This window comes from Macaca mulatta, chromosome 2 (assembly GCF_049350105.2).
Source record: "Macaca mulatta isolate MMU2019108-1 chromosome 2, T2T-MMU8v2.0, whole genome shotgun sequence".
NCBI classification, from domain to species: domain Eukaryota; kingdom Metazoa; phylum Chordata; class Mammalia; order Primates; family Cercopithecidae; genus Macaca; species Macaca mulatta.
This window is the reverse complement of record NC_133407.1, coordinates 10,246,182-10,271,547: the sequence shown is the minus strand read 5'-3', so window position 1 is coordinate 10,271,547 and position 25,366 is coordinate 10,246,182. Positions and strand designations below refer to the sequence as shown.

At 38.6% G+C, this 25,366-nt stretch overlaps 1 protein-coding gene across 27 annotated transcripts in view; it reads left to right on the top strand.

The window, feature by feature from the left end:
• The window catches only part of LPP (LIM domain containing preferred translocation partner in lipoma), a 723,625-nt gene that overhangs the window by 218,505 nt on the left and 479,754 nt on the right, over positions 1–25,366 (top strand). For 4 of the 27 annotated variants that reach the window (XM_077991207.1, XM_077991217.1, XM_077991206.1 and 1 more), the window contains exon 4: positions 2,426–2,548. The exons of the other annotated variants lie outside the window; for them this stretch is intronic. The gene's annotated coding sequence lies outside the window, so the exon portion shown is untranslated. The remainder of the gene's footprint in view (positions 1–2,425; positions 2,549–25,366) is intronic. 27 annotated transcript variants of the gene reach the window in all.

The window sequence follows — 25,366 nt, the reverse complement described above, 5'->3', positions numbered from 1 at the left end:
ATACGGGTTCTAAGCTGTACCTCTCTGCCAACTAGTAGTGAGATCCTGGGGAAATCAAACAATCGTTTTTCCCTTTGGGCTTCAGGAGTCATGATTCTTGTCTTGTCAATCTCCTGGGGTTGTTGTGAGGATTAAATGAGATAATAGATATGAAAAGGCTTTGTAAACTACAAAGCACCTCATACATATGTGTAAGGCATTATTATCATCAATAATCATAGCAACCACACACTGCTGCCTTTGAGCCAGGTACTGTTTTAAGTGCTTTCCATCTATAAGCTCACTTCATTCTGACAGCAACCCTAGTGTGCCCATGACCAGTGCTGGGCATTGTGAATCAGCAGGCCTGGCAGCTCACCCTGATTAGCTGGTGATTTCCTCTGTGTTCTTGGGCACGTCCTTTCCCTTCCCTAGGCCTGAATTTTACTCTTTGTAAAGGAATCACAGACTCAGGTTGGATGGAAGGGTTCTTCTGTTCTGTCATTTGTGATTTTGTCAGGCAGTCATTGGCCCCACAGGCTAAGTCACCGATTATTTTTATTTATTTATTTATTTATTTATTTATTTATTTATTTATTTATTTCAGACAGAGTCTCTCTCTGTTGCCCAGGCTGGAGTGCAGTGGCATGATTTTGGCTCACTGCAACCTCCACCTTCCAAATTCAAGCAATTCTCTGCCTCAGCCTCCTGAGTAGTTGGGATTACAGGTGCCTACCATCACACTCAGCTAATTTTTGTATTTTTAGTAGAGACGGAGTTCTATCATCTTGGCATGGCTGATCTTGAACTTCTGACCTCGTGATCCACCTGCCTCGGCCTCCCAAAGTGTTGGAATTACAGGCGTGAGCCACGACACCTGGCCAGTCACTAATTATTAATCAGAGCCCACATTTAACTGACTACAGTCATTATTTTCATTCTACAGTTATACAAAGAGCTCATGTAAATTCCCGAAGGCTGCATAGCCTTCAACTGGTGGGGCTGGAGTTCACACTTTGCTCTTGTGTCCTAGGATGATGGCAGTGAGATAGACATGGGTAACTCTCTAGCGATCCCAGGTATGTTATATTGTCAGCATCCTCATCTAATCAACATCATGATTATCATTGAGCCCTTTAGGTTTTCAGTTGTTGTTATTTAACTCCACAATTAGATTCCCAGCATCTTGATGGTAGGTTTTCTGTACTTCAATATGTATTGCCAGTGTTTTGTGCAAGATATGATGTAGGCTAGTGTCTCACAGTATATGCAGTTTGTTTTCTGTCCATCCTTTCCATCCTTTGAGCCTCTCAAGGAAGCCTGGGTTGGCATCTGCCCAGCTGTTGGGCAGAATGGTTTTTTTCACATTGTCCCACATGGGACTGGGAAAGCGATTTGAGGATGTCGCTGTGGCACGAATCTGGACAAGTCTTTCTATAGGGGAAACCTGTTTCACGCTGTGGCCCTTTAGTGAAAGGGCCACATTTTCTACATGACATTATGGACCCTGATTTTTCTCACACCTGTGTAACTCTACTGGTGTCTCTTGGCTATTGCAGCTTTGTTTTGCTTTGCCATTGTTTTGTTTTATTTTTTCTGAAGACTTGGTTTTCTTGGGCTCTGCTTATATACAACACAAAATTTGTAGACCGTTTGTTTATGGGAAAGAGTCACACCCATGGAAATTGGGAGAAAATTAACTCTTGGAGCCCAAAGAAACTGATGTAAATCTTATACCATGAACATCTTCAATTTCTGACTTTGCCTTCCTTCTCTGTATGGTGCTGCTCCAAGATCTCTTATTGGGACCAGTAACTATTAACCCGCTCAATGTACTTATTTTACCATTAACCTATCATGAATAGCCTGTCCAGTCCCCATTAAATGACCCACTATGGGGGTCACTCATTCATTCATTTATATATGAATTACCTACATTCATTTATATATGAATTATTAGATATTATCTACACTGAACAAGGCAAAATTGGGGATACAAAATGAATTAGATACAGTTCCTGCTTTCAAAAACCTCATATTCTGAAGAGGGGAGATTTGTTAATTCAGTCAAATAATCTTCGATGCCCACCATGATGAGATATCAGGCATGCCATTGGAACTGTGGGCACCTGGCAGGTACAAGCCTTTTCATCACAGGGTTTCTGGTCTAGGGAAGAAAAACATCATATTAATAATTTTACAAATAATTATGTAATTATAGTTGTGAGAGGTGCCACAGAGGGAAGACTGAGTGTTGTAGGAATATATATATAAATATATATAAAAATATATATAAATATATATGTATATATAAATATATATGTATAAATATGTATATATAAATATATATGTAAAATATATATTTATACATATATATGTATAAATATCTATATAATATATATAAATATATATATATTATTTTTTTTTCTTTTTTTTTTTTTTTGAGACGGAGTCTCCCTCTTGTTGCCCAGGCTGGAGTGCAGTGGCGTGATCTCAGCTCACCACAACCTCTGCTTCCTGGGTTCAAGCGATTCTCCTGCCTCAGCCTCCCTAGCAACTGGGATTACAGGTGCGCGCCAGGACACCTGGCTAATTATTTTTGTATTTTTAGTAGAGAGGGAGTTTTGCCATGTTGGCCAGGCTGGTCTTGAACTCCTGACCTCAAGTGATCCGCCCACCTCGGCCTCCCAAAGTGCTGGGATTACAAACGTGAACCACTACGCCTGGCCAGTTGTGGGAATTTTATAAGGGTTTTTTTTCCCCCTCTGGCCCAGTTTGTGGGGAGAGGTGTGTTTCCCCAAGGATGTGGAGTTAGCCTGTTGACGGAGGCATGGGAGAGTGGGCTTAGACAGAGATGCCTCTCATATAACATAGAAAGCCTTCCGTGCCCAACCCAAGTGTTGTAGAAGTTGAAAGGGGAAAAGACTTTTTCAAAATTGGCTTGACAGAACAGCTCCTCTCAGTGTCTTCTTTTTTGTCCCCCTCTACAAATGGTAGGTTTTCGTAGTATCATGACGCTTTTTAGCAATTATAAATTAATATAAGATAAATTTATGTTTTTCCTTACTACATAGATTTGTTAAAATAATTCACTCTATTTCATATGTACACACAAGCTCCTTGAATCCAATTAGTAAGAAAAACACTTCATGTCACTGTTAAATAACATGAAAATAAACAACTGGTTAAAAAACAAACCCCAAATACAAAGCCTTGAGCTTCCTGCTTGAATCTGAATCTGGGAGTGTCTTGTTGTAAGAAATGTTTTCAGACCTATCATTTTCATTCCAGGAGGATTTATTTGTTTATTGAGTGCCTTTCATGTGTTAATTACTTTATTGGACTGCTGGGGGTGAGAAGAGGAAGGGTGTGGGCAGGGCTACTGCTTACAGCTGTTCAAGTTGTGCCTTGCTTGAGGGCAGGAAGGCAAGTAGGGCTGAAATCCTGCCCTCCCCACTAGCCAGGCCAAGACGAAGACCATTTTCTTTTTTCTTTTTTTTTCTAATTTGCGCAGAAGAAACTAATGATTAGCAGAGATCCTGGTATGGAAACGTAAGACACAAGTTTGGTTTTGTCTGAAAGCACTCATAGTTTAGTTGGTGAGGCAGACACAAGACTAACCAAAAGTAATTATATTGCCAGCCACAATGAAATATGTTAACCAGAGATACAAATGACATTCTGAGGGGGCTTGGTTGAAGTAGTTTAACCCTGATAGGGTGGGGAGAATCAATTCTTACAACTTTCGAAGAGACTAGTTGGATGGGCAAGTTTTCTTAACGACAGCTCTCTTGAGATATTATTTAATTAATTAACCCAATTAAAGAGTAGAATTCAGTAGTTTTTAGTATATTCATAGAGTTACATGACCATCCCCAAAATCAATTTTAGAACATGTCCTTCACCAAAAAAAAAAAAAAACCAAAACAACAACAACAACAAAAAACCCAAAACAACAAGAACAACAAAAACACACAGTGGTCATTTCTTATTTCTCTCAAACCTCTTGTGTCCAGTACTAAACAACCATGAATCTACTTGATAATCTGTGAAGCTGTCCATTCTGGACATTTTATATAAATGGAATCACACAATATGTAGTCTTTTGTTACTGTGTTTCTTTGAGTTAGCATAATCTTTTCCAGATTTATCTATGTTGCAGCATAAGTAGGCTTTTGATTGGTGAAGAATAGAAGAAAGTTTACCCCAAAATGATGCATTAGGGAGAGCTAAGAGATTAACCTTTGTAAGAAATTATAGTCTATGTTTGAAAGGTTGAAAGTAGACTATTGGGTCTGCTGACCAGGGCCTGTGGGAAATGTTACAGGAATTGAAGTAAGAAATATAACTTGGGAGCAGACCATGGAGATTATGAATGCTTGGACTTTTTCTGGGATGCCGATGTTTCTGAGAGGGGAGTGATATGGCTTGAGAAGTGTATTTTTCTCCCCCATAATAAGAAAAATTGATGAAGCTGTAAGGTCACCCAGGTTGGTAGTGGAGAACCAGGTGTGAAATCATGAACACCTCACTCCCAAGTCCTTTTCCCTCATATTCCACTGCCTCTTACTTTTTATGTTTGTTAGCTGGAGCAAGTAGCAAAAGCACAGATGATTTCTTTTCTGTTATAATTATGTTTTAAACTCCTAGAGGTATGGTGCAAAATTAAACTTGATAGATTATAGTTATAAATGTTGTCCTTTGGGCACTTGGCATGAGGCAGCGTTTTCATGGCAAACCCTACTATGTATATTTTTTATCATATTATGAGAAAGCAGGCCCTCTTCTGGGTCATTGTTTGCCTCTGCAGAACTCTGACCTGTCATTTTAGATACTGAGTCTATCCTTGTTTTGATTTCCTTTGGACTCATGGCCCTGAGTACGTCCCTTATGTTTATTTGACAGATTCCTGCCAATCAAATGGAAGACAAAGGTATCCCAAGGGTAGCTGACCTGTGTTTGCATCTCCTGTAGCCAAGAGAAATTCCTCATTGCTTGTTTCTGAGCTACTCATGTCACAGGCTTTTGCAAGAGGAAGGATTTTAGAGATTACGTGGTTCAAAGGTTATTAAATTAAGGTTTAGTGGTCCATGAACCTCCTGAAATTGTTTGCAAAATTATCTTTAATTGCGTGGAGGTGTATTTTTCTCCCCCATAAAATTCTCAGATGGATTGCATCCCTGTAAGGGGGAAGAATCATTTATCCACCAACAATATTGAACTTTTATTGAGTATTTACACTATGCCTTGTACAAGACTTGTGTTATTTCATTCAGTCTTTACAGCCCATTCTCATGAATTAGGAAACTGAATCATACAGTAGTTAAGTTGACTTGCCCAAGGTCACAGAGTTAGTAGGTGACAGAACCTAGATTCAGACCCTGGACTCTAACCCCAGAGCCTATGTCTTCATCCTTCTGCATTTTCAACCTTCATGCCTGCTTTGCACTATTCTAATTTACCTTTTATAGACTCTGGAGTTGATGGAGTCTCCTTTAATAAATGGGTAGTGGAGACCCAGAAAGAAGTGAAACATGTCTCAGATGGTCCTGTGATTAAAGACACGTAGCTGTTAACATGTGACACGAATGCAAACATGCCCAAAGTCAGATTATGAGGCTTTAACACATAATTTCTAAATTTAATTTAAAATGATCCTTTTTGACCTTTGCTTCTGCCATTGATTTTCATCTTTTCTCTTTTCTCCTTCTTATCCCCTTCTCTTCTTTCCTCTTCTGCTCTCCTTTCTTCCTCCTTTTCCTTTCTTTCTTCAGCAAGCATTTACTGAGCATTTACCTTATTGGAATTATTGGATTAGGTGGAATTATTGGTAATTGCATATTTTCATGTTACTATAATGGACTGTCCTCCTCTTCTGTGGCCAACATCTCTGAACCCTAGAAGGTTCTCAAAGGAGTTCCCTCACATGAAATAAGGTTGGGGAAAGCAAAGAACCCGAAGCCAGTGCTTTACACTGGTACACAGGAGTAGGCACCCACTTTCTGATTCGGGGGCCTGGATTGTGTCATTCATTGAAATACGAAATAGTGAAGGAAGCTTCACTTTTACATCAGTTGGGGGTAGCCTGAGAGGTGTTTGAGCTTTTCACTTTTGAGAGCTTTGCAAATGAATTGCCTTATAGTTAAAGCTGGAGATTAGAAGAAAGATCAAGACTAGGGAACTCTCTATATGCGTGTGTGTGTGTATATATGTCATATATATGATATATGATATATATATGATATATTTGAGATATATATATCATATATATGATATATGATATATATGATATATTTGAGATATATATATCATATATATGATATATGATATATATATGATATATTTGAGATATATATCATATATATGATATATATTTGCAATATCATATATATTTGAGATATATATATCATATATGACATATATTTGAGAGATATATATCATATATGATATATATTTGAGAGATATATTTATATATCATATAATATAATATATATCATATAGTTATATGTGATATATATTATATATATCATATATATAAAAATATGTAAGATATATATAAATATATATATTTTTTGAAACAGAGTCTTGCTCTATTGCCCACGTTCCAGACTCAAGCTCTCCTCTCACCTCAGCCTCCAGAGTAGCTGGGACTACAGGTGTGACCTAACACACCCAGCTATTTTCTTTTTATATTTTGTAGAGACAGGGGTCTTGCTATGCTGCTCAGGCTGGTCTCCAATTCCTGAGCTCAAGTGATCCTCCTGCCTCAGCCTCCCAATGTGGTAGAATTACAGGCATAATCCATCACGCTCAGCCAGGGAATGTTTGAAGGTAGAGAAAAAAGCCCTGCTTTCTCCATTCCTTCTACAGTTTGGCACCCAGTTCATATCCCATTTGCCTAGATACTCCCTTTTAATCTTTCCTAATATAGGCCATAGACATTGGTCTCTGAATTCCTGTAAGTCTACTTTTGTCACTCAATTGTATGAATTGTGTGTTTGTACAGGTCTCCTGCATTTACTAAAGCTGGAAGGAAAAGGACACAATATAGTGGAAATCATATTTGTCTAGAGATCAGTAGACCCATGCATTGAATCTAGGCTTTGTTATTTGCTATTTGTGTAATTCATTGATTGATTTTCTTTCAGCATCAAATTCTAAGTTAATAAAATGACATTAATAACTATGCCTACACTGTCTATCTCACAGAATTGGTGTCCAGTTTTTAACTGTGAATAATGGATGTGATAGCTGTTTAAAAAGAGCCTTTTAAAACAAAATGAATACCTTTTTCTACATTTGCATGTGTAATTATGATGTATGTTTTTTCCCACTCTCTGGGTTAACTCTAAACTCTTTTAGACACTTTTCTTTTTAACTCTCCTTCATACCTAAAACAGTGCTCTGTGTATTGACTTTTAAATGTACAGGGCTAATTATGGTTTCATTTCTTCACTTTTGTTGTTGTTGTTGTTCCTTTTATTACAGAATTTATTTTGAAGATTTATTCTGAAGATTTTTTTCCTGGAAATTAGTGGGATGTTAATGTCTCCTTAAAGAGCCCATTCTTTGACTTTCCTGGTTCCCCCTCTTATCCTCTGTGACCTGTGACTTCCTCTCACCATCTGAGGTGGATGTCTCCTGAAGTTCTTACTCTGTCCCAGCAATGATGACCTTAGTGTGTCTACTGACTCTTCAAACCCCGTAGGGACATAGGACCCACCTACCTCTTAGAAAACTAAGGCCGAGAGAGGGTTACTCCTATATTTGGTTCAAGTCAATCTGGGTCCTGGTTTATAAACAATGCCTATTCAGTGCTTTGCACTAAGGCATACTGGTGTTAAGCTTCTATTTTTGCCTTTATTATTTTTAAAGTTTTTTGGATGAAATTACTGACGTTGATCACATATTAAAAATTTATGAGGATTCTATTTTTGGGTCCTATTCTATTTAATTCTAGCTGAAATTTGCTTCTCTTTTTTATCCTGTTGTGGTACATTTGTTCCTAGACGTAATCAGGAATGACACCAGACACAGACTATATTTTGCTGGGTATTAGCGAGAAAATTTAGTATGTTTCTTTTGTCATGTTGAATGTAGACACTATGGACATGTATGATTAATTTTAATTGATTCTTATTGTTGTTATTATATTTCTCAATTTTCTCTGCTTTTTTCTTACTTCCTTAGCATGGTATGCCACAGATAGGGACACATTTTATCTAAAAGATGTATACTATATATGGATGTCTTTACAGTTTCTTCAGTACTTTTAATTACAAAAAAACTTAATAATATTAAAACAACAATTATGTAAATTTTCAAAAGAATTTCAACAAGAATGAAGAAGACCATTATTCAGAACCTCAATTTCTGAACCTCTCCTTACTTTTCCTTCTTCCTTTTCAGCCAATCCTTGCTCAACGCTGAATGTATTTTGACAATGTTTCAATTATAATATATGCAGAATAATTTACTTCTTTCACTTAACATTATTTTTAAATTTCAATGTTGCTACATATTCCAATTTACTTTGGAATTCATTATATATTATTCTTTTATTTCCACTAGATTTATACTTCAGACAGAATCTCAAGAGTGGGATGTTTGGGTCAAATAGCATTTACATTTTGGCTCTTGAAATAATTACCAGCATGTCATTTCCAAAGAGACGTTAATCATTGACACCACCAGCAGCAAATGTTCTCATTTATCAGACCACATTTGTTTTACACGTTCCTCTCCTTAGAAAGAGGTAAATGTGGTTTAGTTTGTTTAGTTCTTGCTAATAGAATACCCAATATGTTCAAAATGGTACTCCACTGTTTTAATTCTCATCATCTCTGACCATTAGAAATATTTTGTTCCGTGTGCCTTTGATGAAGTTTACGTATTGTTTTATGAAGTGTTAAGTTCGTGCCCTTGACCATTTGATCTATTGAGTTTATGCCTGCTTTCTTTATTTGGGATTCAAAATATTTATTAACTTCCTGCCTGACCTATTTGTTCCAAAAATTTTTTCCAAGTCTATTTGCCTTTTTAGTTATGGTAGTGTATGTGTGTGTGTGTGTGTGTGTGTGTGTGTGTAGATCTACATACATATATACACACCATATATATATATATGGTTTATAATGGGGACAGAATCACTTAGCAGATGGACAACCCTGATGATCCAGGTATTTATTAAGGGACTCAAACTATCTTCAGTTGTCTAGGTATTCAGAAGAAAAAAATTCAAAAGGCCGGGTGCAGTGGCTCATGCCTATAAGCCCAGCACTTTGGGAGGCGGGCAGATCATGAAGTCAGGAGATCGAGACCATCCTGACCAACATGGTGAAACCCCGTCTCTACTAAAAATACAAAAATTAGCTAAGCATGGTGGCACATGCCTGTAATCCCAATTACACAGGAGGCTGAGGCAGGAGAATCGCTTGAACCATGGAGTCAGAGGTTGCAGTGAGCTGAGATTGCATCACTGCACTCCAACCTGGCTACAGAGCGAGACTCTGTCTAAAAACATTTCAGAAGTCCCAGGGTCCTTTCCATGATGCATTTGTAGTGCCAGAGAGAGAGAGGCATGCCCTACATAGTACATCTTTCTGCTGTCTCCTGTATGTTTACCCTATGGGTCAAATGAGATTATATTGGAGTAATCGAAAGATACAGACCAGTACCCAGCCTTTCTTGTCAAGACTTTGCCTCTCCTTGGGATGTTCACACACACCTACCCCTGTTTTCTTTAGGGATCTACTTGCTTGCTTATTTTAGACAGTACATCCTTTATGGCCTTGCTGAAATGTAACTCCTTGATGGAATCTCCTCTTATTTTTTTCCATCCGTCCACCTCAACTGAGAACTGATTTCTTTCCCATGAATCCCTCACCTTCCCATAGTGCATTAGCTGTAGCTCCTTTATTCAACGTTTCACTTTTTACCTTGGACTGGAGATATTTATGAACTTTACAAAATCTCTTTTAAGGCAACTATTTCAGTTCTCTCTGTATTAACACAGGACTTGTTGGATGATTGAGTAAGCGTGTGGGGCGGGGAAGAGAGGGTTCAGTTGTTCCTTCCTCATGGCAGAGCTGAGAGGGGAAGGGCCCTTGCTGGTGGTGGATGGACCCTGAGGGTTTGTTGGGCTGAGTGTGGCCACACAGTGGGAAGACTTGCTGTGCTTTCTAAACTTATGTAAGTTACAGACACTATTAAAGTGTCACAAACAAATAAATAAAGATAATGAGGACTGTACTTAGGTTTCCATACTTGTGGTATGGAACGCTATCTAAAATAAAATTAGCTGCATATCTCTGCAGACTTCTCTGATTCACCCTACAAAGAAGCAAGTGTTTAATCTGATTCTGCAAATATTTGAGACTCTTTACCAAGCGTTGTGGAACATGCTTTATGACTGAAAAAGATGATAAAGGCGTAGTTTCTGCCCTAAAGAGCTGTTGTGCATCTGTTGGAGGATATAGATATTTTAGCAGGAAGATTCTAACACTAGGTAGGCTGGTACTTTCCGATAAAGTCTGCATTAGGAATATGTGAGAAGAAAAGATTAACCTGAGTGGGGGCTCTCATGAAGTTGCTAGTGTACTCTTCTTTCTTTATGCATTTAACCCCAAAATTATCTCTACTGAGATGATTCTGCTTTTGTATTTCAAATTTTACTTGGCTTCTGCCTCACCCTGAGTCCTAGTCCCACCATTTTAATTGTATCATGATTTGAATAATATCACAAGGGAATGAAGAATTTATTCTTTTTTCAATAGGTGAACAAAAAAAGGTTTGAGAAATGATTGATGTGTATTTCAACATTGAGAAAACCCAAAGAATTAGGAAGAAAGTTCTCCAGCATATCAGGAAATAGGAAATGATCTCACCAATTGCTAGAAGTGGTTGCTCAGTCTCTTGGAAAGTGTACCTTCAATAGATAGCACTTAAATCATAGCATGCACATGCGGGCGCATGTACACACACACACACACACACACACACACACACACACACACACACACACACATAATGTCTCTGCCTTATTAGCCATTTATTCATGACTGTCTTTTAGTAGATGATTTCTTTTACCTTGTTCCTTTCTAAATATTACCTCCACTGGGACCTAATTACAACCCCTCAAAATTCACATTGCATTGGAATAGATGTGAGCTCCCAATGTTATCTTTAGGCATCACAGTATATTAGAAACTAATTGTGGTTATCCATTGTGTATGCAGGTGTATAAACCTCTTTTGCCCAAATCGTTGTCAGACTGCAGTGAGAAAAGTCAAGGAAATATTTCTTACTAGCTTCTGAATGTTGTATGAATTTTTCCCCAAGAGTGATAATAATGCAAGTTGAGACTTTTTAGTTTCTAAAGTAAACATCCAAAGCCAATTTTCCCTTTCTATTAAGTGAATGTTTAACTGAGCTCTGAAATTGTGGGGAAGGACATACTTTGATGCCCACTATTCTGTTCAGTAAGCCATATTCAGAAGAGAAGTTTAATTCAAACTCCAGCCCATCAAAGCATTTTGCAGGGTTTTCAAAACAGTCATTGTCTTAGAGAGTAATTGAATATTACTATTTTCAACTGCTTATTTATAATGTACGAAGACATTATAATGACCCCAAAGTTGGTTTGCCTTTAGAAAAACAAGGATACAAAATGCTGTGTAGAAAAGAATATGCTATCTTAAGTCTAGAGACATGGGTTCTAGTCCCATTTCTGCCTGCCACTTGCTCTGTGGGCCTTAGGAAACGGCGTTTCTTATCGTTGAGTCTTATTTTCCTGCCTTTAATGACGAAGAAATTACAAACCTTATATCTGGAAGGCACTTGAGAATTTGTCCCCTCTTCTTAAACTTGTACGAGTAAAGTTACAACGTTCTATCAAGTTCAGAACATGTAGACTATAAAATTGTCACCCATAAATCTATTACCCAGATACAAGTACAGTCTATCATGATCATATTTGTGTATTCCTTTCAAGTCTTTAGCTATCAGCTTAAATTACCCATTGTGCTGTGTATCTCTTGACATACATTAAGCATTTTCCATATCACTGCATATTCTTGAATGATTACAATTTTAATAACTTTAATATTTCTTTGAGATATTGCCATATCTTAATTGTTTCATTATTTTAAAATTTTGCTATGATTAACATTTATGCATAAATATAGCTTGCTTCTTCAATAATCTTATACATGATGTCTGAGGGTTGAGATATGCAGGTCAGAGGTTACTTTTTGTTTTATTTATTTATTTATTTATTTTTTGAGACGGAATCTCGCCCTGTCACCCATGCTGGAGTGCAGTGGCGTGATCACGGATCACTGCAACCTCTGCCTCCCAGGTTCAAGCGATTCTCCTGCCCCAGCCTCCTGCGTAGCTGGGATTATAGGTGCACGCCACCACACTTGGCTAATTTTTGTATTTTTAGTAGAGACGGGGTTTCATCATGTTGATCAGGCTGGTCTTGAACTCCTGACCTTGTAATTCACCTGCCTCATCCTCCCAAAGTACTGGGATTACAGGTGTGAGCCACCCTGCCTGGCCCAGAGGTTAATATTTTTATGGTTATTTATATCTATTGATGCCTTGTCTTATGAAAGGGATTCTTTCTTTTTAGCTTTAGTAGCAATGTGTGAGTGAGTCAGTATCTCTGCTATCACGCTAGTCTGAAATATGTTGTTTTTTTGGTATTAGCATTTCTCCGGTTATTTGTAAATTTAGATATGTTTCCGCAGGCCTCATTTCCAGTTTTTTTTTTTTAATTGCATTTGAAGATGAGTACTTTCCAATCTTTAGGATCCCATTCACAGCAAATCAAAGAGGAAATATTTTAGTGAGAATTGTGCATGTCTTATAAAAGGTTCTAGGGTGTTTTTGAGTCACATGCAGGACGGTTTGACTAAATTGAGACATGCCTTATTTCTAACTGGAAACATAGAGGTTGTTAAGTAGTTGTTTTCCCTACATTTCATGCAATCAGAGTTAGTACAACTCTCAAGTCCATTATTCTTGAATTTTCACCAAAAAATTCTAAATTGTCTTGACAATAAACAGGCAAAACAGGTAAAAGAAATTTGCAAAGTAAGCGTAATGAGCAACTGGGACCATCCTGGCCAGATGCTGAGGTGCATTTATAAGGCAACTCTGATTGAAGGAGGAGGTGGTGTTGGAATAGATGGGAGGTCACAGCAGTAACAGAACCCACCCAGACACAAGGCAGCTGCACGTGGAATTAATAGGCAATAAAAGAACCACCTTGATATGTTCAAAAAAGGAGGTTTATTCTCATAGCATTGGGATAATTGGTCAGCGTTAATGAAAAACTTACATCATGAGTATGGATCACAGTAAACCCTGATATAAATTAGTGGTCATGTTAAAAAATAAAACTAGCAAAAGTCTTCAGACAGAGAATAAATTGGTTATATCTGTACTCACTGAAAGCAGTAACTTTTTAAGTTTATACCTGAGGTCCTCAAACTTTTTCTGTAAAGGGCCAAGTAGTAAATATTTTAGGCTTTGTGAGCCAGATGGTCTCTGTCACAGGTCCTCAACGCTTTGTGGTGCAAAAGCATCAATAGACAATATGTAATATGTCTCCTAAATAAATGAATAGAGAATATGTATGTTTATAAGAAGAATCATAATATTGTGAAGGTTAATTTCCTGACAAATCCTGTCCCACGGTGGATTTTATGAATCTTTCAATTTTTTGGTAAACTGTTTGAAAAAGTACTTCATGCCTGTTTTAATGTATATTTCCCTGATTATTATTTAAGCTGTGTGTGTGTGTGTATGTGTGCGTTTGGTATATTTGTGTGCCACTGAGGTCTGTTTTTATGTGAATTATAGGTAGGGTTAATTTATCTCACTTATTTCACCTCCCTGTCACCTGATGTCCCAATACCCTGGAGAGCTTTGTGACATCTCCACCCCAGTACAGACTAATAGGTCACCGTTTTGCTTCAGAACTAGAACTCCTCCCTTGCCTTTGTGCCCAAGGGCCTGGGACTTGACTTTTGGCTCAGTTCTTACTTGTCTGCTAACCTGGCCTCTTTGCGTTGGATTGAGGATGGAGGGCACTTTGCCTCACTCAATTCTGAGCAGTTTTGGCTGTGCTTGACCTACTGCTTAGTAAGAGACCTCCACGTTCTCTTAGAAATCTGAGGCTGGGCGCGGTGGCTCACACCTGTAATCCCAGAACTTTGGGAGGCCAAGGTGAGCGGATCACCTGAAGTCAGTAGTTCAAGACCAGCCTGGCCAACATGGCAAAACCCCATCTCTACTAAAAATACTAAAATTAGCTGGGTGTGGTGGCAGGAGCCTATAATCCTGGCTACTCAGGAGGCTGAGGCAGGAGAATCACTTGAACCTGGGAGGAGGAGGTTGCAGTAAGCCGAGATCGTGCTTCTGCACTGTAGTCTGGGCAACAGAGTGGGACTCCGTCTCAAAAAAAAAAAAAAAAAGAAAAAAAAAAAGAAATCTGAGTGAGTTGTTGCCTGAATCTTGTCTGAACCTGCCTATCCCCTTTGGGTCCTGAAATCTAACTGTGGGTGAGATCTGCCTTTGTATTTCTGTTTATCCAGGTGAGCAAACCTGGAATTTGGCCTCACTCTGTCCAGTTGTGGTCCTTCCAAGAGATAAAACTGAGAAAGTGGCGAAGTGACTCGCATAAGCCACTTTCAAATCCTTACAGGACCCACAGTATGAGATTCTGATTGTTATTATTACAGAGGTAGAAGCATCATTTTCGTGAAGCTGTGTCTCCATGTCTTTGGTGTGCCACAGTCACAGGCCTGCTCCTGCCCCTCCCTGCAATCTTTCCATTGTTGTGTGTGGTACAGGAACTGAGACAATTATGACAGAGCCGAGCTGGTTTCTCTTCTCTTTTGGACATCATTGTTTGTCACAATTCTGATCACCATTTCTTCCCCTAGATCACAAAATTGTAAAATCACTGCTATATTTACATCTTCTTTTGCTGCCTGGGCTTAAAAGTACTATTTATAGCTTTCCTTTGAAATTCCTTTATTAATAATCTTCCTTCATATGTATATCATTCTGCTGTTTACAAAATGCTGTTCCATTGAGTATTTCACTTGATCAGCACAAACACCCATGGCGTAAGTCAGGAAGGACTGTTGTCTCCATTTTACAGGTGAGGAAATTAAGGCTCAGTGAGGCTGGGAAGGCCCTGGCCTGCAGCCACTACTGGAGCGGGTGCCAGAACTGGGTTTAGACGTTTTACTAGGTCTCTCTTGCTGTTTTTCTTTCTGTCTACAAAAACTCCTTCTCGTTTATGACTTTCAAAGATTTTCTTGTCTGAGACGTAAGGAAATTAGTGGCTTTTCTTGAGAGATCTAAGCATTACTGCATTTGCCTAATATTTCTTTTACTATACCTATTGGTCTGAGTACTTTAAGAGAAGCCAGTGTCTATAGATAATCTTCCTTCTTGTCAGACATGGAGGCAGAAATTTTCCAAGAAGAGAGAGACCCTGAAGACGTCGTTTGTTCTCAGCCGTTCTTAACAAGCACTGCAACCACGATTTTGGATTTTCCTCCTCGAGGCTTTCTAGTTGTAGGCTACCACAGAATACTTGGGGGTCACGGATTCCTGTTCCCTTTTAAACTGTATCAGGCATGTGTGTTATGTGACCTTTGTGTTCTGACCTTCAGATTTAGGGAACTGAAAATTTAGGAAGTCTTGTTAGGACTTAAATCCAAGTGAATTCCCTTATGAGTACAAAGACTCATCTGTGGAGGTGTGGAATGTTGGAGAGAAAGGGACTTTCATTCATCTAGCCCCCTCAGTTAGAAAACATGGCTGGTGAGTGATAGGGCTGAGGCTAGCATGCGGAGATTAGACTAGATTCAGCTTTCTGCTGGCCTCCTCCGTATCACTCAGTACTTCTGGAGTCGTAGCATGCCTCTTCCCCCTGGACTGGGAGTTCTGAGAGGGACGGCACTGGGTGTTCTCGGTGCACAGCTCTTCTCCTAGAGGTGATCCAAGTGCTTTGCATAGGCAATCAGGATTTATTTGCACAATGAATTTGAACCTGTCTCTTGTTGATAAAGTGTCATTATTGGCCATCGGCTACTAAATTGTGAGGATCTTGAGGGAGTTTCAGTCAGGGTTCACTAGAGGAAACAAACCACTTCAGATATTTTAAGTGGAAGATACTTAATACAGGGTGTTGTATAGAAGTAATTAGAAGGACTGCACGGAGCAGGATCGAGGCTGTCTCCAGAAATGAATCGCAAAACTACACAATATTATTCCATTTTCTACAATCAAGAAAGAGGAAAATAGTGAAGCCACCATGGGAATTACTGAGTTCAGTAATACATCACAAAACTTGTGAAACAGAGATCAAAAGCCATAGTCAGAATGGTGGTAGCTGGACCCTGAGACGTAAGAGTCCAGCTACTTACTCTTTTTGTCACAGCTTCTTTTTGACAACCAACAGGCCGAAGACTCAATATCAGAATGTGGATGCTCAAAAATCCCGTGTTTGTGTGGCCATTCTTTTAACAGAAAACAGGGCGAACAGCAGAGACATGTCATCCATCTTACTTTTGCCTTTCAGCTATCAAGCCAATTACATATATTTTTGGCAGAATTTCTTTTGCAGTCAAATCTTACCTGCAAGACAGCCTGTGCCATATGGGAAGTTTGAAGGTCAATCCACCATATCCACCATATGAAGGGTGATGGTTTTCATATTTCGAGCATGTCTTCCATAAGACTTTGTGTGTAGTAGATATTAAGTTGGAGTCAGAGTAACAATTACGTTCTATTACATCTCTACTTGTCAGTGTAGTTAATTATATAACAGAATGGACTGCAACAGTTTTACTTTAGGGAATCCCTAAGAGGGGAATTCCTATTTATCAGAAAAATGCCATAAGGAGGGAAGACCCTGAGGTGGGAGAGCATTCTAAACTGTTTTGGTTTCAAACATCTTGGAAAGTACTACACGGAGACATGCGGTATTATAACGTATCAGTGCTCACCATGTCTGGGGGGAGTTCTGTCTTAAAAAAGCTTGCCAACTTTCTATGCTGTTGCTCCCTCGCTGCACTGTTTTGACCCCACTTGCCTCCTCACCAGCCAAATACAAGTTTTGCAATGAGAATTAATGTAAAATGATTTCTTTATAATACACTAAATAGACTTATTCTTAAAAGGAAACATAGAGGTTGTTAAATAGTTGTTTTCCCTGCATTTCATGCAGTCACAGTTAGTTCAACTCACAGGTCAATTATTCTTGAATTTTAACGAAAAAATTCTACATTGTCTTGACAATAAACAGGCGAAATGGGTAAAAGGAATTTCCAAAACAAGCAGAATGAGCAACTGGGACCATCCTGGCCAGATGCTGAGGTGCATTTATAAGGCAACCCTGATTGAAAAAGGAGGTGGTGTTGGAATAGATGGGAGGCCACTGCAGTAACAAAACCCACCCAGACACAAGGCAACTGCACGTGGAATTAATAGGCAATGAAAAAACCACCTTGAAATATTCCGAAATGTTGAGCCTGCACTGAATTCTTCTGACTTTTCCCTCAACTCTGTGTAACCCCTATTTAGAAACGTGAAATAATTGTTAGTAATCCCTTCCACCTTTACACTGTACCCTAGTGAATGCATTTGGATATATTTTAGACACATATATATTTTTTTGCTCCAAATTAAGAATCAGGCAACATATTGTCCTTCTAGTAGTTGTAACCAAGTATATATTATAAAATCACTGATAATCTCATGTGTGTGGGGTCAGGTGGTAAAGATATAATTGAAGTAAATACTCTGATTTATTTTTATTTTTACTTTTTTTAAGAAAAAGTGACATTTTTGCTTCAGGAAAAAGAAGCTGAGTGAATAGGTTCGTTGATAATAGTTTCTGCCAGATTTCTGCTATATCTTGCTTTTACCCTGAAGATTCATTTTAGTACCTTCTTTCCTTCTTAAGAGCACATGCTCCTAAAGCAGGGAAGCCCCCAAAGCCTCCTCTACTTCCCATTGCTAATTGCTCTGCCTTCTTATCAACCCCGGTAATGAACTCAAAAGTATGGGAGGGCTTTAGCCATATGGAACTTCTGGGAGAGGACTTGACTGTATTCAGGATTCACTTGGACTAAATGACCAAAACCTCATTATCACAGTGTTTTAAGTAGGTGATTATATGAGTTATCATCAAAACTGGGACACTTTTGCAAAGGGGCACAGTTAATAATTACACCAAAACAGCAAGTATAAATTGGAGATGTATGGTCATCCTACTTATACAGAGCCTTCAAGAACAGTGTTTGAAATGTGAATTAAAATGACTCAAACCCAATGCTTAAGTCTCAGTATTTTCATGTGTTTAAGTTGACCTTCTCTTTTATATAATAAGCACTTGCTGGGCTCTGATGATGGGATATCCTCTCTATTAGGCACTAGGAAAATATAGATAAAGAAGATACTAATTTTGTTTTTTCTTCACTCACAGTATTGTAATATTTTAGAGCAGTGGATTTCCAGTCTGGCTTATAGCATACTGGGGATCCTAGGGCAATAATGCATTTTATGCGTCACCCAAATTAAAGTATGTTCTGCCAAAGTATGATGATTTAAATGCTCCTGTAATGGTTTTATTAATTTGCCTGTTTATACTTGGGATTTTTGTTTATGATTTGGCATGAAGAAACCATTTATTTTGCTAAGGAAAAGTTTGAAAGCTACTAGTTTGGGCCTTAAAAATTTATATTTAACATTTGGTTATAGAGTTGTAAGGCTACTTTTTAAAAAGGGGAAGAACTAGACTGATTAAAGTTGAAACACATAAAGATGTAAAGTGAGTGGGAAACAAATAAATTACCTGAAATATATAAAGGTCCACTATGTATTAGAGGTTTTGTGATTCTAGAGGGCACAGGTAGGGCCAGTAAGTGGTACTTATGGGAATAGAGGCTTCAGCTGCAGAAAACTTTCTAGCAGTGGTAACTTTTCTGCTACAGAAGGGGCTGTCTTATCAGGTAATGAGCTCCTTGTCATTGGACACGTACAAGTGAACTCACAGATGGTGGGGAAGCTTCATCTTGAGCTCCACATTAGATGAAATGTCTTCATTAACAATTGCACACTTCAAGGATGTTAACTTTCTATATTGGTGAATATTGGGTCCTTTGCTACTTCCTTAAAAATATCTAAAGTGTGTGTGTGTGTGTGTGTGTGTGTGTATTTGTGTTTTATTAGAACATTAGCTAACTGAGTATATTTTTCGTGTATTTTATTTTATGTTTTTACACAGTGGTCAATAATTGATAAAAATACAGAAGCTACTACAACAGTTCTCTCATCAAGAGAAACTTAAAAGGGATAAGGTCCACTGATGTGATTCTGAAACTGATTTGAAACAGCCTGGTTCATTTTTACTCTGTTGCCATTGGTTAATGCTTAACCAGATTTTGTCTCTGTTTCAAAATCTGGAAATAAAAGTGGAACAATTTCCACAATGACTTGAAAAAAAGGTCCCCAGTTGAAAATGCTTCCAACTGGTTTGCTATTAAATGTGAAGTTACAAAACTAGCCTCTCCTACATAATTTAAACTAGTGAGAAGCTTGCCTATTTTTCATACCATTTCAAATACTGAGAAATAATTTCTCTAGGCTCTTGGAGTTAAATAAAAATTATATTTCAGAGTATATAATGCATGAGGTTGGATTTCTTTGTTTTCTAAAACTGTATCTCATGGTCCTTGAAGGTTGATAATTTATGTCTCTGGTACCACTTTATTTTTCTATCATTTATGGATTAAAATTTTTAAATTTAGCAATATACTTATATTTTGCTTTAGAATAAAGTTGATTTTTAAACACTTGTTTAGAGACAGGGCCTCATTCTATTGCCCAGGCTGGAGTGCAGTGGTATGGTCATGGCTCACTGTAACCTTGAACCCCTGGTCTCAAGTGATCCTTCCACCTCAGCCTCCTGAGTGGCTAGGATTAGAAAGGCGAGCCACCATTCCCAGCTAATTTTTTAAAGAAATTATTATTATTTTTTTCCCAGAGACACATCTTGTTATGTTGCCCAGGCTGATCTCGAACTCCAGGCCTCGAGCAATCCACGGTCTCCTCCCAAAGTGCTGGGATTATATGTGTGAGCCACTGCTCCCAGCTGAGCTTTTTCTTAATAGATATTTAAGATGATATGTAATTAGAGAATCAGAGATTAAACTGGAAACTTTAATTTAGAATAACAATAAAATATTAATTCAATAATATTAGTTTAAATTATAGGCCAGGTGTGATGATTTTAAACTCAGCACTTTGAGAGGCTTAGGTGAGAGGACCGCTTGAGCCCAGGAGTTCGAGACTAGCCTGGGCAACATAGTGAGACCTTGTCTTCACAAAAAAATTAAAAAATATGCCAGACGTTGTGGCATACCTACAGTCCAGGCTACTTTAGAGAGGCTCAGGTGGGAGAAATACTTGAGTCTAGGAGTTGCAGGCTTCAGTGAGCCATGATGGTGCCACTGCACTACAGCTCGGGCAACAGAGTGAGACCCTGTCTCTAAATAATAATAATGATAATAATAATAAAAATAAATAAATTATAATGTCCAAACTCAATTCAAAAGCTCTAAGCTAATTTATAGTAGTTCTGATATAGGATACAAACAACACGGTTGACAGTTTTGTGAACAATATGATGTTCAAAAGGCTGAAGTATAATTGGTAACTCCCCATCTTGTTGCTATGATTACTCTTAGCAGATTATGTGGCCTGAATAAACATTGCTTCACAGCCACAAGCAATGTTATCAGATGTAAATATGTCTTAGCATTCATCAATAGTAGACTCATATTCGTTGAACAAAAAAATTAAGAATTTCTACTTTTTTAAGTTATAACTAAAATTGCTTTTAAAATCTTCCTCATTTTATTGACATATCAAAATAAATATTCAATAACAGAAAAATACAAATAAAATCATTAAAAAATTAAGATAATTAGAATATCCTGAAGTGGTAGCAAAATTTCATGGCCTCAGTGATGAGCATGACAGACTTGTAAATGGATATCTAAAATGGAGTGTTTACATGTTTTATTACAAGTTTGAACAAGCTGTCAGGGCAACATAGCTAAGTGAGCAGCAGTTAACTTGCAGATTTACACAGTTATTGGTAGGTTTAGAAATAGAAGATGCTAGATAACCGTTAAAGAGATTGCTAGGTCTCCTTAGAGATCATATTGGTGATTTTTCCTATCGTCACTTTTTCCTCCTGGGTGAGCGGCAAAATCTTTATGAATTAGGCACTTAGCATCTCACCTTTACAAATCCAGATTTCCATTTTTAGAAGTAGATTTACTGAACTCAAAGAGGTGCAGGCTATGGTTGCATGTTTTCTCTTGGCCTTGGACAGAAAAGCAGTCTGTTAGAATCAAGGACTAAGAAGAAACCTGCCAAACAGCCCATTTTTTGCCAGCACAGCACAGTCCACAGACTAGCGATAACATTATGGGTCATAAGAAGTTGTGGGAGGAGATTTTGAAGATCATCATTGATTGCTTATTATTTTAGATCTGCAGGAACTGAGGTCCAGAGAAAATTCACATTTTCTTGGTTACTTTGCCACGTGGAACCATTCTTATCAAATGTGACCTGGAATGCAAGGTTGGGGCCATTTTTCTTCTGTGCTAATTTTCAGTGTCACGGTTGTGAACTTTCTTGGCAGAGAAATTGTTTACTTCTATGCTCTATTCCATTGCCTTTTACCTACCCCATCTAGTTATAATCTAGCAATCAATAGAGTTACGAGCTTGTTTAATCAAACTTTCCCCCTGCAGATGCTCTTTGGAGGTAGAACGTTTGGGTTTAAACCCAGCCTGTGGTATGTTCTAGCTGCTCTATTACATTGGATAAGTCTCTTCAGCTTCTCCAAATCTCGGTATTTGAATACTCAAATTAGAAGAGGTAAATTAGTTCCTAAGATTTCTCCTAGCTGGGACTCTCTGTGACCTTTTAGCTCTTAAGTAGTCTGTCCTGACTATTGTCAACCATGTCTGTTTTTTCCCTTGACTGATAGAAACTGTGGCAAACAAAAGGCCACTTAGTCAGTATTTGTTCCATCCTTAACCTTCTCTCCTGAGAGTCCTGATCTTTCAGTGCTATTGTTTCCCTGTCAGGGTTGATTGTTTCCTTTTCGAGTGCCATTCTGAATCTGAAGTGAAAGTGCAGTGTGGAGGAATGTCGGTGTTCTGTCTCACTTTTTCTTTTTTTTTTTTGAGATGGAGTCTCTCACCCTGTCTCCCAGGCTAGAGTGCAGTGGCACAGTCTTGGCTCACTGCAACCTCTGCCTCCCGGGTTCAAGTGATTCTTCTGTCTCAGCCTCCCAAGTAGCTGGGACTACAGGCATGCCCCTCTCTACCCGGCTAATTTTTGTACTTGTAGTTGAGATGGGGTTTCAACGTGTTGACCATGCGGATCTTGAACTCCTGACCTCAAACGATCTGCCTGCCTTGGCCTCCCAAAGTGCTGGGATTACAGGTCTGAGCCACTGGGCCCGGCCCTGTCTAACTTCTTTATCTGAGACAATGTTTTCTTGTCTAGACCTGACGCTTCTCTCCCTTGCTGCTTCGTGGTTCTTTGGATCCTGAAATGCCGCCGAGTTTTTCTTGTCACCTGCAGCATTGCCAAGAATAAGGAGTGCATCATTAGTGTTAATTTATTTTTTCTGGTACCCTGCGCAAGGCAGATGGACATTTAATGTGTCGATCCCAACCCTACCTTCCCTCACTCTATACTCCCTGGTCTCATAGGAGTTAAAACATAGTTTTGTAAGAAACCTTAGCTCCTTGAAATTGTGGACTTGTGGGGGAATCATGGAAACATGAGAGTTAGAGGGAATGGTAGTGGATATCTAATCTTTAGTGTACAGATAGGAAGGGTCACTGAGGTTCAAAGAGGTTAAGAACTAAAGTCATAGACCCAGATAGTGACTGAGCTAGATGGAAACTACGTCCAAGTCCTCTGCATCTAAGTCTAGTGCCTTTTCCAGTTTTTCCAAATGTCTCTCAGATAGCCTATATAAAGGTTTGGCATTTCTGTAGCGTTGTTCTCTCGTTACCTCTTCTGAGCAATGCCAGCTGTCCATGCAGAGAGTGGGGCACCTAGCCAGTGCTGGGCCAAAGCTGTCTATAAGAAGAAGTTGAGTGAATACATTGACATTTTCAGACCATGGTAGATCCTGCTTTGCCCTTCCGGCTCTATCTGACCTGATGCTTCAGAAGAAGAGTGAATACATTTGCTGTTCAACTAACAATTGTGTGTAATTTTCAGCCTGCGTTATTCTTCAGTGCTGTCTTCCCACGCTTCCACCACATGCCACAGCATATCTGCTTCTCAATTACACTGGTAGGGACTTACACCGTTTGGAAAAGGTTTGCCTAAATACTTATTTACTTGTGCATAATACATCTTGATTGATACCTTGTTAATCTCTGAGATCAACCCAAGAATCCGTCCTTCAATGGGGAGGATAGAAGAGTCAGGGAAACAGGTGACAGAAAAAGAGAGAAAAAGAGGACTGTGCTTCCTCACTGACGAGCAAAGAGGAGAATTACAGATGATATCAAAACAAAGGGAGTTACGGATGATATAGAATCTCGTTTTACTTGGCGTTGGCTACTTGTTAAGTCAAGATCTTTCATAGACTCATAAAAGCTTGTGAGCAGAGTTGTCATTTGTACCATCTAATTCCATCACCACATTTTTCGAGAAGGACACAAGATTTCAGAGATAATGGAAGTTACACAATGGGCTCATGGCAAAGCTAAGACTAAAAGCTGGGTCTGAATTCTGAAGATCAGGCATCTTCCCACTGAATACTGAGATGTGGACAATAATGGAGAGCCGTATAGCCCAGAGCGGGAACCACGTTGTACCAGTTTAATGGATGATTAGGAAAACGGTTTTGAAATTCCAGGAAGGTACTGACTTTTGTATAAAGAGAACGTTTAAAAAAAAACCTTCAAAGTTATAGGAGAGTGTTATTTAAATTGTAACGGCTTGTTTAAATGAAGAAAATGTTGCTAAGGGACACGAATGCTAAACGTTAGTCTGCCATCAGCTACTTCTGATGTTTAAGTCAAATAGTCCCTCAGTTCTGTGGTGTTAATGTATGTCTCTTTTCTAATACCATTCATTTATTTAGTGCACACTGACCAAGTGCTAGGCCTTGAATTAGTTGCCAGGAAGATGTAGGGACTAATACAATGTCATTTAAAGATTAAGAGAACTGCTCTAAGTAAATTGTTCTCAATGCTTGGATCAGAGTATATACATAAAGATCCCCGTATGAGGTTAGTGTGCAGACTGTTTTGATAAACACTACTCTAAGCTTATTGCAATGGATGTTAGATGATACGATGGAACGGTTGTTTGTTTTTCAGTTTTGGTTATCTATATAAATCTTTTTAGAAGAGTGGCACACTGATTTGGAGGAAAAAAAGGAAAATGTGACCAAACACTACTTCTTTCTGTTTTTGTGGATGACAGTGACTTGGCATTCACATGGTATCCTGAGAGGGCTTTGTTAGTATTAACTGTCAGTTGGCCTATTGCCCTGAGTTTTCCCACCTGTATGGGGTGGTTTCTGGTCATCACATAGCCTTTTGTAGTTATTTGTATTCTGTTGTGCCTTGATTTTTTTTTTTTTTTTTTTTTGTCTGTTGACTATTGGCCTCATTACTTTGTGGTCCTGTGGCTTATTATGATTAGATTTGAGGGCACGGAATAGAGAAAACATTATGGCAAGTAGAACTCAAGAGCTGGCATGGAAATAATAAGAGCACAAACAACTGTTAAGTGCTGACTTCCTTTTCTCTGTGGTGTCTTCCTTTCTTCTCCAAATAGGGAGGTAATACAGAGTGAAGAGTGGAGAGATTTGGAGTCAGAGATCTGTGTCCCAGCTTCAGCTTTGCCGTTCGTTAGCTGTATATCCTTGAGCAAGTTATTCAACCTCTTGCAGTCTTACTTTCTTGATTTGCTAGATGTGGGTAATGATAATGCTACCTCATACGGCAGTTGGGATGACTGTGTGGCCATTGAAAAATTGTTTGACATATAATAAATCTCCAATAAACACTTGTTATTTATTGTCAGTCTCTGGTCTTCTTAGGATGGCTGGGGGAAAAGACAGAAGAGCAGCAGAGAAGTTGCTAAGTGAAACCTCTTACGTTCTTAATTGTTTGCATTTGACAATTTCTGAAAGAGCAACGCTGAGGAAGCAGCAGCTCCCCAGTTCTCTTTAGCAGTAGGCATCTTGCTTAGAGGAGGGCCATTGCTCTTGCTTTCCTGTCTGCTGATGGTGGTTGTATAT